The sequence below is a fragment of the Aspergillus viridinutans genome, assembly GCF_018404265.1.
Source record: "Aspergillus viridinutans IFM 47045 DNA, scaffold_4, whole genome shotgun sequence".
Taxonomy (NCBI): domain Eukaryota; kingdom Fungi; phylum Ascomycota; class Eurotiomycetes; order Eurotiales; family Aspergillaceae; genus Aspergillus; species Aspergillus viridinutans.
Genome location: NW_025091220.1, coordinates 723618 through 741052, shown reverse-complemented (window position 1 = coordinate 741052; position 17435 = coordinate 723618).

Below are 17435 nucleotides of genomic sequence, written 5' to 3'. Positions count from 1 at the left end.
AGATAGAATTAGGTCTCTCTACTTAAGAGAGTCTACTAGTATAGATAATATTATTATATCTCTCTAAATTAAGTAATACCTTCTCTTAGATAGCTATTATTATTACTATAAATACTCTCTATAGATTTTTATTATACTACTTATTAGGGAAGAGAGTTGCTCTYCTTAACTTCTATAAAAACTAATAGTAGTTAATAARYAGTRGGGAGGCTTAGTTATTAGTAAAGAGRTAATTATATAGTATTCTTTATATTTACTTTATATAATAAAGTAYATAATATAAAATATCCCTATATAGAAGGGGTGGGAATTRCTATTTTTAATATATATATATTATTAACTTTTAATAATTTAGATTTCTAAATAAAGTCTAATTCTTATAAGTACTTTACTAACTAACTACTTACTAATCTAGCCCTGCTAATGTTTAATTTTAAATTAATTAGATAATATTAGTAAGTTAGTTATTAATATTACTTAATATAAGCTTAAACCACTCCTCCTATCTTCTATAGTCTAGTATTTAACTTATTTTAGATATCTATTAAAAGAATGGTTCCCTTTTTGCTTCTACTAAGTATAACTATAGTAGCAAATTTGGCCTGGGGTATTATAGCTAGAGGTGCTAAAATAATTATTAAATCCTTACTACTACTAGAACTAGAATATATTTTAGGGGAATCTACTAATCTTTTAAGTAACTCTATTAACTATTTAAATTAAAATTATAACTAGGTTAGAGGGATATTACACTATAAAGTTTATATCTTTCTAATACTAGTAATATATAGTGCAGATATCTTCACCTAGTTAATATCTTATAAGGACTTCTATCTCTATAATAAACTCTATTTAAGAGGAGTAGAGCTCTATAAAAGTATTAGTAATCTAGTAATAGTCTTCTTAATAGTGGATAGATCCTTTATAGTAATAGATACCTAACTTATATATAATAGGGCAGTCTAATTTAAAGTAGAAACTAGATATAAGTAATATAGTTATAGCTTTAACTAGACTTTACTAGGCTAGTAGATAGAGATATATAGAGTATTTCTATACTTAAATACTCTTAGTATTATTAAGTCTAATAAGATATAATAAATATAAGTTTAGATATAGAAGCTCCTAATTAGAACTAGATCTTCTTTTTATATTAAGAAACTCTAGCTACCTATCTAGTAGAAGGTTAAAAGCATCTAGAAGTTAGTAAAGTAAATTTATTAATCTTAGATATTTTAGTTCTTTACCTATTCCTAGTAAGATTACTATATCTATAATAGTCCTAGGCTATAGTCTAGAGGCTTCCTAGCTTACTAATTTAATTAGATTTAGAAATCTAAGGGCACTATCCTAAAAATTACTTATAGTTATCTAGATAGGTTTAAAAAAACTAGCTTAATTAGTATTACTTATAAAAAGATAGAAGATATAATTTATATTAGAGCTACTAAAGTAGCTCTAGCTCTAATTAAAGATTAGAATATCTAATTTAAATTATAATAATATAACTTATACCTACTATAATAGAGGCTCTCTTTAAATTTCCTTTAGTCTAATAGTAATATAACTAGTATCTTAGAACTAAGGAGAAAGACTATAACCTATATTATCTCTAAGAACCCTAGCTAAGCTATTATAGTTAGTAAAAATTATCTACTAACTACTATAAATTATTATAGTTACTATAACTTAAGTTCCTAGCACTGTGTTAGAGGCATAGCTAAAAAATATAATATAAAATCTATATATATCTTTTATTAAACTCTTAATAATAGCTTTATTATAAATAGCATCTATAAGGGCATATTTAATAGCTAATTTTATAACTCCTAGTATAGACTTAGAATACTAGAAATACTAAATAGTAAAGGACTTAAAAGTCTTACTATATTACTCTATAGGCTACTATAGGTAAAACTAAGCTAGGGTAATCAGACCCCCTATAATAATTAGTAAGTAACTATAGATAAGTATATTATTTATCTAAACTACTACTATAAATAATATCTACTATTTTATATAGAGGACAGTAGTAAAGCACTTTCTATAATTTCTTTAGAAACTCTAGAGATATAGCCCCTTAACAGCCCCCTCTATCTATTCTAATAGCTCTAATACTAGTAGTCTTAGGCTTAAGATTAACTATAAGCTTACTATAATTATTATAGATATATTATAACTTAAATCTATCTTCCCTTCCTAGAATGACAACCCTAAATATTAATATATAATTATAATAGATGCAGTGACCACAGCTTAGGTAATATTCTAGTAGTTAATAAAGATAAAATAGATAGATTATATTAGATTTATATAAGGAGATAGAGTAATTAACTTCTCTAATATTTCCTTAGTATAGCCTGCTAGATAAGATAAACCTGCTATTTAAATACTTAAACTATTAAAAGTAGTAGTGTTTAATCTTACTATATATATAGTATATATATATATTATTATAGGACTTTTCTAGTGCCTTATAATAAGGCTTATAGTAAAGAAGATTAAATATATACTTAATTAGAAAGTCTATATATATTAGCTTAGCTTTACCTTATATAAGCTAGATAGGTACTAATAATATATTTAAGGTGGATATATATCTATAATAATACTTAATATAATAAGTAAGGTAATACTATTATACTTAGTTTTATATAATTAAGAAAGCTTAAGAAATATCTATAGATAGCCTAAGTAATTACTCCCTACTTTATTATATATATAATATATAGTAATAAAATTAAAATCCTAAGAGATACTTTAAGCTATCTATTTAACTATCTTTATAAAAAGAGATATAAGATAGAATGTAGATAGTAATATATTATTATATTACTATTAATTAAATCTTTATTTAATTTAGCTCTAAATTTTAAGCTAAAGCTATTAATACTATACTATAGGAGATAGGTAAGTACCTACTAGCTAAAAGATCCTAACTATAGAAAATATATCCTTTAGATATATAGAGTAAGACTAAAGCCCCTTATAAAGTTTATTATATAGTAGTCCTATAAATAAGCTATCCTCTAATACTACTATAAGTAGGTAAGGGCATAGCTCTAGTAGGAAGGGTATTATACTTCTAATCTCTACCTATATTATTATATATAGGAGTACAGCATTAATGCTAGAGAAGTTATCTATAAAAATATAGATTATATTACTAAATAGGAATAATAATCTTACATAGAGAATATTAATAACTACATAATAATTAGGCCTCTAGTATATAGTATATAAAATTATCTTATAGTAAAGAATATAGCTATGTTTAGTTAGGCTCTTAATAAATAGGCTACTATTAATAAAAAGTAATAGTACTTTATAATTTATTAAACTAGTTTTAAGATAAAGGTTAATATTCCTCTTCTCCCCTTATCTACCTATATTATTATAGGGAAAGATATGCTTCAGAGTAATATCCTTAGTATTAGTACTAATAAATAATATAAGTTAGGGTATCTAGATTAATTAATTTAGTAACTCTTAAATAATATACTAGAACTAGCTAGTATCTTTAAGTATAATCTTACCTATTTAGCCAGTCTCTACATAGTATAAGTATACTAGATGATTATAAGCTGCTATAATAGAAATTATTAATATTTAAATTAAGACTAGGAAGGATATTTATAAATCTATATAGAGAGTAGAAGCTACCTATATAATAATATAAAAATATATAAATCTATAACTAAATCTAAAGTATATTACTACTATACTATTTATATTTTACTACTAAATAGTAATAAAATAGCTAATATAAATAAGTTATTTCCTTTTACTATTTATAGCTATTATATTTTCTTTAATATATCCTTCTAATTCCCTATTTAAAGCTATAAGATCTTTAATTTTCTTTTCTAGATATTTAAGTAAATCCTTAATTACTAAGTAGGACTTATTAAGATACTTTAGGATCTTAGAATACTATTACTTTCTCTCTATAATAAAGGAGAAGTCCTGCTGTGGCACCTAGGATAATATTAGTAAAGGATTATAAAAAGTTTAACTAGATTATCTAACTATTATATTTAAAAAGCTCTCCTTAGTATAATAAGGCCTATCTACAGAGCTATTTTTATTTATATAAGGAGATATTTTTAAAGTAGATATTTTTAAGAGGAAAGAGAGAAAGTAAGAATTAAAAGATAGGTAGTTACTATAGTAAAATAGCTTTAGATAAATAAAGATCTTAGTACTTTTACTAGCAGAGATAATCTAGTATATTACTAGTAATATTTAGCCTTACTAGTATTAGATAATTATCTACTAGCTTATGGCATAGCTTATAGCACAGCTTGTGATATAGCTCTTTATAAAGGTAGGTAACTACTAACCTTAATTAGATAATAGTTCCTAACTCTAAGGTACACTAATTATATTAAGTCTGGGTAAGAATAAAGGAAGTTAAATTATAGCTAATAAACTTATACTAGTATCTATAGACTTATAGTATAAGTACCTACTTCTTAACTAATTATATATCCTTATACTATTATTTATAAGCTATTAAGCTAAGCTATATTAAGAAAGGCTATAGCTCTTTAATATATTATTTTAGAGCCTCCTACTTTCTATTAGTTATTAGTATACTACTAACCTTATTTTTATTATTATACTACCTTACTAGCTCTTAGATTAAAGTCTAGATATTCTTTTTAGCCCTACTTATTATAGGAGAAATTTTAGAGGTGGTACTTACTAGTTCTTAAGTATTATAATCTAGCTAGATAGTTTACTAACTAGTCTATTAAGGTTACTAATAGGGTCCTATACTATAGGATTATAATCCTAGATAAGTTCTGGTATCTCTTTAGCTAATTAGTACTAGTTTTTAAAAGAGAAAACAGAGTTAAAAAGGTTAAAGTTAATATTAGGAAATTCTATTAATTATCTAGTGCTCTAGCTAAGAAGTATATTAAATAAAGGATCCTCTATAGTTAGATTAATAGTAGATAATAGCTAGATCTACCTTACTATCTAAAGAAAGAAGCCCTCCTTTATAGTTATCTAGGTAAATCTATTTAGATATAAAGTATATAGATCTCTGTAAGATATCTATAATATTTTTATATATCTAGGAGTAGAATTACTTTATTAATCCTATTTTTAGTTATTCTATCCTAGAATGCCTATGACCCTATTTAGGCTAATAAGTAGAGAGTATATAGAAGATACCTATAATATTTTATATAACTAAGAGACCTACTTTATCTTTATATTTAGCTATTTTTACTAGAATATCTATAAATCTATTATTATATTTCCTAGGGAACTATCTATTCATAATTATCCTATAATTAATTATTATAAGCTCTAATAAAAGCAGTACCTCTAGCTATAATAAAATATACTATCTAAGTAAGGAGTAACTACTAATCTAGCTTAAAAACTTAGGACTTTCTTAGAAAGAAATAGAGTTAGAATATAATAAGAATATATAAGAAGATTATTAGTGAATAGCCTCTATACTTAAGAATAAATAGTAATAACTTTATAGGGATTTTTTAATTTAGGTATACTACTCTCCCTAAATCTAGAGTACTATCTAATATTATATAAAAAGTACTTATAGTAATAAGGGGGCAAAAAGAACACTAAGAGGTTAGATATAAGAATAGGGAAAGTAGGGATAGCTAATTAACTAATATATTTATCTTAGAGGACTAATACTAATTATAATAACTTATATTATAAGCACCTATATATATATAAAAATAAGAGTTAATCTAACTTATAGAATATATAATTTCTTCTTTCTAATCTAATACTAAAGAGCTTTCTTAGAAACTAAGCTAGGATGCTAGTATAAGTATATTTATTATAATAATCTATAGTAGTATATCTAACTAATACTTAGGATCTTACTAATAATACTCTAATTAATACTTAGGCACTTATTTAAAACCTCTTCTTATATAAGGAGTACTATTTATAGTATATCTTAAGATTTAAATAGTTACTCTTAAATATAGGATATAGAAATTATAAAGAGTAAATAGTCTATAACTTTCTTTAATAATATTATAATAGCCTTTAATAAGTCTATACTAATCTTTATATTAAGAACTAATACCTTAAATATAAACTTACTACCCTATAATATTACTATTACTATAAATAGGACTAAAGCTTAGATATTAAAAGTACACAGGCTAGAGAGCTTAAATAAAGACCTTAAATAGTTTATTATCCTCTATATAAGGTATATAGCTTAGGGCTAGAGTAATAATAAATTAAAAGTATACTAAATTAGTCTATATTTTTAGCTTTATATTTTTATTTTCCTTCTCTTATACACCTTATATAGAGATAGAAAATATTCTTATTAAATATATTTCCTATATATTATTATATTACTATTATTAGTAGGCTACAGTAGTTTTTTAATATAAATATATTATATATTTTAGAAGAATAAGCTAGGGTGGACCTTAGAAATTATTATCTTAAATTTAACTACTACTATATATAAGGAGATTCCTCTAGATTATTATCCTAGTATATTATAGCCCCTAGATAAGGATRTTRCTRAGGTCTCCTTCTCTTAAATACTAGGTATCTAGTATATTATAAGTCTAAGGATATAGTAGCCTAAGGGGTAATCTATCTCTATAACTAGGGAGTAGGATACTAAAGAGCTATACTAGATAAGGCTCTTATATTAGCTACCTTACTTTAGATATTTTTATAGCTACTTATACTTAGCATTATCCTTCTATATAATCTATATTAGCTAGTCTCTTAAGTAGGGGTATTAGTATAATATAATAGTAGAAGGCTTAATATAAGATAGTAGGGTAGATTTTTAAGCTCTTACTCTTAAAAAATAGTATCTTTAGTATCTAAATCCCCTTCCTAGTATATATAATCCTTAGTATTTTATTTAATATAATATAGAAAGTCCTCCCTTTTCACCCTCTATTAATATAGGTAGTTTATAATACTAATATATTTCTAGATAAAATTATAAATATCTTTAAACTATACTAAGGAACTATAAATATAAAAGTCTCTTATAGCTTTCTTTAATTAAAGTCTAGTATTATACTAGTTCCTAACTTTAAGTAGTTCTTCTTAAGGTATAAAACCTCTTCCTTATAGCTTATTATTTATAGTCTCTAGAGATCTTTTAGCCTACTTATATATATTATTACTTACCTATAGTAGGATGTATAGATCTCCTTCTATCTATAGCTAAAATAATAGATATTTATCTCCTTTCTTATAGAATAATCTTACTAGTAGTACTTCTTTAGTAATATACTTAATAAATATCCTATAAGGGCTATATTCTTTATTATATTATATTAAATATCTACCTAGCCCTCTCTCTATTATAGTGATGCCCTTTAGAGAATATAAATATTTTAGAATACTTAGAGCTATTATAATATTATAAGTTACTTTACCTATAGTAACTAGAAATAAGGCTATCTAATTTTATATATACTAGTAAAAGTAGTATTTATATAAAAGTATTAATAGGAAAATATATTTATAAAGGATTTAAATACTTAAATTAATTTATATATAGTATAACTAACTAGAGCCTCTGTAAACTACTCCCCTTTATATTTACTTACTAAAAGTTTATCTTAGTTAGTGAGAAGGGATAGGTCTTCTAAGACTAGGTGCTAGATATACTATTATAGATATTAGCTATTATTAATAGCTAATTAACTAATAAGATAATCTTTAGAAAGGTGGCCTACTATTAGTAGCTTCTCTTAAGCTACTAGTATTTAATATAACCTAAGATATAATAGTCTTCTAACCTAGATTTTATCTACCTATCTGGGGCCTTAGTGGTTCCAGATCTTTATATAAAGGTGGAGTAATATAAGGCTAGGGGTGATTTTCTAATAGCTATTTATTAAAGATATTATTATTAGTATTAACTATATAGTTTTTCTAAAGCCCTATGTTGTATGCTGTATATCTTTTAATTTTATATCTAAAATTATCTATTTTAATCCTCTAGTTAGTTAGATAATTTATAATCTAAATCTACTCCTAAATAAAGTCCTAAACATCCTTAAAATACTAGTTCTAAATTAGTTTTATTATAAAAAGCATATTTAAGCAAGGACCTACTATAGTTAAACTATATATATAGAAATCTTTTAGCACCTTAAAAAGCTACTCCCCTATATTATACTAGTTTTTTATTTTAATAATCCCTAATCTAAAGTTACTAATAATTATATTTATTTATATATTTAGATATCTTAACTTAATTACTACTATCTCTTACTATCTATAGTTACTCTATAGGACTATATACATACTGTCTCTAGCTTTTTACTATATAGATTTAATAGAAGAGATATTATTATATTTATTAAGTAGAATTATACTATTATACTTATTATACTTAATAAATAGTCTATATAGGCCCTCCTCCTTATTATGCCTAGTATATCTACTATACCCTTCCCTGCATGTATGGTGTCCTTATAGAGGAGGGAAATACTATAGAATAGTAATAGGCATCCTAGCTTAGATTAACTAGCTTAGTATAGTCTCCTATTCTTTATAAAAAGAATAGAAGTCTTCTTACTTTCTATATATATTAAAATATATAAATATAAGTTTTATACTTTATACATATATAAAGGGCATCATAGTTATTAGATTAATATTAAAGTTTTATTTTTCCTTATTTATATCTTACTATATCTATATAGCATAGTGAACCTAAGCAGCAGTATATCTATATATATAAGGAAAGATAAAGCACTAAAATTAGATAACTTCTATTTTAAGATATATACTTAAGTATAGCCTCTTATAGAAAAGTTATTTTAGAGGAATAAAATTAAAAGAGTATAAGCTTAAAAATAAATATACTAGATTAATTTAGATATTAAAAAACTTAACTAACAGCATAGGAAGTATTAAAATATATAGAAGATTAATATTAATAAATATAGCTAGATTAGGGAGAAGCTTCTAGAAGCTATAATTAATTCTCTTACTACTAGAGATAATTTAGAATATATTACTCTCTACTAGAAATATAATAACTCTTTTTAATTATATAGTTTTTCTAATAGTTTCTATATCTATAATAATAATTTCATCACCCTCTGCTAGTATCTTAAGCTAATAATGCAGAAAGCTAGGGAAGACTATAGTTCTAATTTAAGTAATATCTTAGATAAGGAGTATATAGATACTAAATAGTATACTAATATAGAATAGAATAATAATTATTATAAAGAGCTTAAAAATATATATATAATAGCTAGACTTAGCAACTAAGATTCCTTACCTATAGAGAAATATAATTTATAAGGACCCAGCCTGGAGCCTAAAGATATAACTAATAAAATAGATAATAAATATAATAATAATAGGTTCTTTAGCTAAACCTCTTAGAGCCTATTACCTAAAGATTAAGGCTTCTAGGAGACTTATTATATTTCTTTTAATAATCTTCTTTATAATATATAGAAGGTATAGGGATTACTAATAATTAAAGATAAAATTCTAGCCTACTGCCTTTAAGGGATAGTAGGTTATTTAGTAATTATTAGTTATAAATATAATAGCTATTAAATTATATACCTTAAGGCTGTAGCAAGGCACCCTATTCCTAAGAATATATAATATATTTCTAAGATATCTAAGGCCTATAAACCTATTTATAAGGATAAAAAATCTAAATATAAAGTATACTATAATAGGGCTAATATCTAAGGAATAGGACTTATTATATAGAGGATTAAAAGAAACTATAAAATAGAGCCTACTAGTATTCTATAGCCTTCTAGAAAAGCTTAGTATCTAGAAACTTATATTTAAGTCTATTAGGTTAATAACACCTGGAGTTAGGAGTCCTAAGATAGACTATAATTTATATATAGAGGAGATCCTTATAAAGTTAATATCTTAATATACTAATAGATAATTTCCTAAGAGGTAGACTTTAAAGAGGCCTTAACTAGATATAGGCTAGAGTTTCTAGATAGCAGACTAATAGTAAATAAATACTAGTAAAATAAAAATACTTTTAAAGGGGCATATTAGCTGCAGCTATAAGCTAGGAAAAATAGATAAGTAGTAAAAGTAGAAAAGAAGGAACTTAGTAATATAAAAAGTAAGGATAAAGATACTCTTTAGTATCTACTATAAAATAGAGACCCTTCCCAGCCCCTTACTAATAAGATTAGGACTCTAGGGGACCTATTTTAAGAGTTACTAGATACTCCTAGTAACTAATAGATAGCTAATTATAATCTATTATTATAAAATAGAAATACTTAGAGAAACCCTAGTTCTAATTCCTAGAATATAGAAGCTTTTAAATAACATTAAGGTGCTTTTACTAGTTAATTATAGTCTAAAAATTCTTATATAGAATCTTACTAAGAAACTTAAGATAGAGGGTTAGATACTACTTATACTTAAGAAAGAAACCCTGCTAGATATTAGATACTATATAAGGCTCTATTAGATAAAAGCCTAGATAATATACCTCTAGAAAGAAGAATATTTAATACTAGCCTAGTATAATATAGCTCCTTTATTAATACACCTTATATACTACTAATAAATATTAATAAGTCTATGGGAGGGTAGAGATAGAATTTAGAGTAATATAATAAACCTTCTCTAAATACCCCTTATATACTATAAAGAGCTAGCTAGATACTATATAGAAGTTTATTAGATAGGAATATAAATAATATACCTCCCTAGAGGTAAGGCTCTACTATAGTATATAGTAATATTCCTCTATATATACTAAATATCTAAGAAAGGTAAAATCTTTATATAGATATAGTATACTATAGTAAGCCTCCCCTTAGTGCATCCTATATTATATAAGTAAGGGAAATAAATATAGTATATCCTACTATATCTTAATATAGGATACCTCTTAATATGTCTAGTTCCCTGGTAGAAAGAAACCTAAGATTAGTATACTAAATATCCTTTAACCCATCTTCCACCACAAGCATCTAAAATTAAACTAGTAGTGTAGTATTATAATTTCCTAGATACTAGATAAGGTCTAATATACCTTCTAGAAGTAGAATATTAGCTTCCTAAGAAGGGTCTTAGATATCTATATAATATAGTAATCTTTTATAGTAGGGCTTAAGTAGTAGGTTAGCTTAGCTAGCTTCTAAGGACTACTAAAAAGTTAAGATTATCTAGTAGTAGAATGCTTATAAGGAAATTAAGTATAATTAATATATTATTAGTAGTCTATTCTAGCCTAGTATTATAAATAAACTAAGTTTAATTTAAGAATTTACTTATTAATAGGGTTTAGTAATAGGTGTGATTCCTAATAATAGTAAATAGATTAACTAATAGGTAATAGTAAATTAAGGGAAATACTAATAATAATATAAAACTTATAGTTAGGGCTAATATATATATATATTTACTTATAGCTATCTATCTACTATATAGTACTCTACTTTATATTTACTTTATCTATATATCTTATATATCCCTACTCTTCTTATAGATTATTCACCTATAGCTACTAGATAGTAAGTATATATATTATAACACACCCCCCTTAGCCCCTAAATATCTTTAGTAGTATCTTCTATCTTTATCTCTTCTACTTTTCTCTGCATCTTCTAACCTACCTTAAGCTATTATAGCAGTCCAGAAGAGATAATTATCTAGTATTATTTAACTATTTTAACTATAGTATAATATCTGCTAAACTTTATATTTCTCTAGTTTTACTAATCTATTATTATACCTTATAGGTTAATAAAATACTATTCTAGCTAATTATTCCTAGTATCTATCTATAGACTACCTCTCTATAGACTACTATAATAGCCCCTTTTAATTACACTATAATTAGTCTATAGGTAGGCTAAATAAATATATTAGTATAATAAGAGCTATTACTCTATATTATTATATCTATTCTCTATAGAGAACTTAATTATATTATTAATAACTATCTCTAAATATTATTACTATTTCTAAAGCCTATCTATAGACTACTAGATTAGCCCTTTTAATTATACTATAATTAGTCTGTAGGTGGGCTTACCTTTTAGTAATAATATAATAAACTTAATTAATAATATTATTTCTCTTTCTTAGCTACTAATAATATTATATTAGAACTAACCTTAGGAATAGCTGCCTTACTCTCCTAAAATATATTTATTATAGTCTAGGGGCTAGAGTAATAGTAAAGCTTAATTAAAGATATAAGTAAGATTAACTATATCTATATTAACTTAATAAGGGTAATCTAAGGAGTAACCTCCCTGTAGAAGAGAATTACTAGCTAGAATATACTAAGAGGAACTAGAAGGGTAACTTTTTTTTTTAAGCTTAGCTATAGATATATAACTACTAGTAAATCTCTACTATTATACTTAGTCTTTAAAATTAAATTATACCTACTTTTTAAGTAGATAGTTTTACACAGGTTCCTACTAATAGTTAGAGTTAGTAGTATATAGATATTTAGATATAGATTATTTAGCTCTTAGAGCTATTTTATAGTTAGAGTATAGTGTATATTAACTATTCTCTATTAATTTAGAGAGTAATTAGGAGACTAGGGTAATAAAAGAAGCTTTTATTAATATATAATATAACTAATAATAGAAGTTTAAAATATATATTAGTRYTATTTAATATATTAAATAAACTCTAGRATTTAAATATTACTACTTATCCTTCTAYTATAAACTAAGCTTTCTATCTTTATTTATTCTRTTATTAATGCTTCTAGTATAATCTAACCTAAGTATAAGAGAGATCTAGGTAAAATAGTAGAAATAATATTCTATAGTAAAGAGTATAAAACTATAATATCTTTAATTATATCCCTGCTTTAGAGTCTCCTAGATAAGTAGCCTAATTATATAATTAAATAGCTTAAGGGGCTGAATATGTAAATCTAAACTAAAAATAACTAGATAAAATATAGATAAAATAAGGGCCTAATTAATATTAAGCTCTTTATATCTCTTAGTAACTAACTTTAAGAGGCTATCATAGTTAATATAGAGTCTAGGGAGGAGAGATTTCTAGAGATATAGAAGATCTTATAAAGTACTATTTAAGACTTTAAATAGCTAGAAGATTAGAATATTAAGTTAGAGTAGTTTATAGAATATTATAAAGCCCTAGAGAAAATAGAGAGTAATAGCTCAGGGATATAAGATAGTAGTTAGGCTAATAATAATTTAAGCTAGTCTAACTTAGAAGTATTAGATTATAATAAATACCTTAATAGAGATATTTTAGATTAGTAGAGTATAATAACTTTAGATAATATATACTATAGAGCTAAAAAAGAATATAGAATCTCTTTTATTATAGGTCTAATCCTAGGTTAGTCTAGGGATAAGAAGTCTAGATATTCTCTTATTATTAGTTACTAATATAATAGAAAGAAAATAGTATATATAATTTAGTCTATAAATCTTCCTACTTATATTAACTATAATATAAGTATTAAACTTAAGTCTTATACCTAGTAGGCTATTAATAATAAGATAGACTATAACTTAAGGCTAATTAAAGGTATTAGTCTTATAATATAGAAGGTAAATATAAGTTATAAGCTAGACCTAACCTTATCTCTATATCTAGATAAAGTTAATTTATACCTAGAGATATATATTTAGGTCCTCTAGTATAATAGAGTCTAGATCTAGGAGACTTACTTAGGCTTATAATAGATTATAAAAGAATTAATAAGCTTTTAAGTTAATCTCTTAATATATTATATAGTAACCTCTTAAGATATAGACTATAGGGAATTACTAACTAGTAAAAGGCTAAGCTATCTACTTATTTTACTAGTAGATCTCTAAAAGAGAGGTCTTCCTATAGTTAGAGCCTTAGAATCTTCCTCTATATTAGCAGGAGATCTAAAGGGGTAAAATATAGTAAATAAGCTAAAATTACTACTTAATAAATTACTACTATCCCTAGATATAGACTATTAATCAACCTTTAGCAAGGTATAGTTAAAGCTAAATAGTAAATTACTAGCACCTAATTAGAGAACTAGACTAGATAGTAAGGCTACTCTATAGTCTCCTTATTATATTACTATAGGCTTTAGGTATCCTACCTAATATAGATAAGCTAAACTTCTTAGGATAGTATAAAACTAACTTTAATATAGTACTTCTAGGAGAGTTACATAAGAAGATAACTTTTAATATACTATAGGATAGAAATACTAGTAGTCTATATCTAGGATATAAGGTAGGAAGGGGTAATATATAAATTAAAAAATATATTATTTTTTTTTTTTTTTTTTTTTTAGCTTATAATTATAGTTTAGTCTAATAATATACCTAAACTTAGTAGAGTAGATAATATACCTTTAAGAATAGTTAATAAAGTATAGTTAATTTTAAACCTATATCCTTATCCTAAATTATATTTCCTAAGCTTCCTCCCTTCTCCTGCACAGAGATAGCAGTAAATAATTCTAGAGATTATATCTAGAGTTATTAAGTCTTAAAAGGCTTTATAGAAGGGTAGCTAGCTATATATAGGGGACTTTTATATTTCCTATAAATATAAAGATTACTATTTACTATTATTTAGTTATTATAAGGACTACTAGTATAAGCTCTTTAGCTAGAAGGATATAATAAAAAGTAACCTAAGTTTATCTTAGATAGTTATTAATAAGAAATATAATATATAAATACTAAAAATATTAATTACTATACTATACTTATAGTTCTAATAATCTCTTCTTTCTATAAGGAGGCTTATAGCAGTATATATCTTTAAGATAATATACTAGTTCTACTATAGATCTATATCCCTATGTGCATGTAGGGTACTAGTAATAGAACTTACTAAATAGGTCCTAGTGGCTAAGGTAAGAATAAATATAGTTATACTACTTACTTATATCTAGATATTACTATATCTATTAAATAGGTCCTAGGCTTGTGTTGCCTAGATAGAAAGGGTAGTAGCCAGGTTTAACTAGATAATTTTAGAATATAATTAGATTATAGTGAAGTAGTTCACTAGGTTTACTAAGATAATCCTAACAGTACTAATACTATTTATTCTAGCTATTAAACTATAAGTTATACTTATAGTAGAACTCTATAAAATTATTAACACTCATTTAATAAAGCATTATATGGTAGTAATAATAGAGATAAAGCTATTAGTAATAGGTATAAAATCTAATATATTAGTATATATAGTATATATAGAGAGGAAATACTTACCTATTTATTAGTTTACTATAAATATATTAGCTATTAACTAGCTATAGCCCTGATTAATAGATAACTAAATAATACTAGTTATAGATTACTTTTAATACCTTTATAGCCTCCTACCCTACTAAGCTTTATATAGTTAACTTAGTTAATAAAATCTAAGTAAGGAGGTCCTGCTTAAATATAGCTTATTAGTAATAGTAGAAGAAGGTTTATTTATAAATACTTCTAGGTTAAGTACCCTATTAAATATATTATTATTTAAGTTTCTTAAGATATAGCTTATCCTTTTAGCTCTAGACTTAATATTATAATAACTAAATCTTATGCTTAGTTTCTAGACTATAGGCTATTATAAGTTAGGTGCTAAGAAACTTAAATTCTATATTAAGAATAATAATATCTTCTTATTCCTAAAATTTAAATTCTGCTTTAGCTAGTAGAGATTACTATAAGTTTAGATTATAGTATATATCTATACTATGCTAGTTCTGAATATGCTTATACTAGGAAGTAATATTTAAATAGGTAGTAGATCTATCTACTTTATATATAGGGTATATATATAATTAGCTAAAAGTCTATACTTCTATATATAAGGCATACTTTATTTAAGCTATCTAGGAATATTTCTTATCTATAATATATAAGTACTTAGATAGGAATTTAAGATCTATATATCTTTTTACTAGCTTCTATAAGTACCTACTATTAATATATATAGGYAGTAATATTCTAYTTATATCTACTYTAATAYCTAAGARTAGTAAACTYTTTTCTAAATATATTAGTAYCTCTTAYCTTACTARTAGAGATTTTAATATCTAACTTATTCTATAGCCTAAAAATAGRAGTATTAAAGAGATCTTCTTAGAAATAGATYYTAGAGATAATATAGTTATTTTATATATCTAAGTTACTAAGCTTAATAGAGTCTAGTTTATTAAGGATCTTAGTAGATAATTTATAATAGTAAAAAGCTTAGTTAGCTAAAAATAATAGAAGTATAAATAAAAATAGATTAAAAAAAAGTAGGACTTTATCCTTATATATCTTATAGAAAGTATAGACTAGAGATTCCTATTTTTTTATTCTTTAATACTCTTTTATAAACTCCTAAGCATAAGTCAGCACTAATATTAGAATATTATTAATAAACTTAATAGTAAGAATAAAATACTATATATAATTAGCTTTATAAGGCTTCTACTAAATATAGTCTACTAAATATAAATCTTATAGTATACTACTATAGCACTAGCCTAGAGATTAATATCCTTATTATTATAGTTATCCTTCTACTAGAAAATAGATTAATATACTGTTAACTCATGCACCTCTCTAGTTTAAGTAGAAGAAAAATAATAGAGTAGTATTAATATAGAAAGCTATACTTAATTTTAATTAGAATACTTATTCTAGTATTCCTTAAAGTCCTAATACTAGAGCTATATTTAGAGAATAGTTAAATTATTTAGAGATAGTCTATCTCTAGGTATCTTAATATCTAGAAGACTAACTTTAGTCTTTAAGTCTGATATAATATACTTTAAGATTTATTAGTATAGAGCTAGATAGAATATATAAATATATACCTCCTTTATAGTAGTAGATATACTTAGTAGGATAAAGAAGTCCCTTATATAAGCTAGAGCTATCTTAAAGCTCTAATAAAAAGTTTTAATAGTCTCTACTATAGACTTTTCCTTAATATAACCTATAGTATTCCTTATATAAAATTCTAAAAACCCTTTATATATTCTAATATTAGGGGGAAAGTAGGCCTTAGGGTATAGCTTTAGGAAACTAAGAGATAAGTAATAAGCACCTCTTAGTAGGCTTAAATAACTTACTTATTAAAGTATATTAGACTTTAGTTATATTTCTTAGATATTCTTAGAAGAATAGCTCTTTTAATCTCTTTATTATTAATTTTATTAAGATTAATTAAGTATGTAAATTTTGCTACTACTTTTTATAGTATATTATCTAATTAATCTTAAGCAAGTATTGAAGAAGGAATAGGAGTAAGATAGATATATTATAAGATTTTAGATTACTTATTTCTCTTATAGAAGCTATTTTACTTATTTATAAAAATATAACTTCTTATTAGCTTAAGTATAGAATATTTAGGCACCTAAATCTTCACCTAAAGGTGCTGGAACTTAAGCAGCAAAGCAGTAATGGAATAGATGCTAGGAGAGGTAACCACTA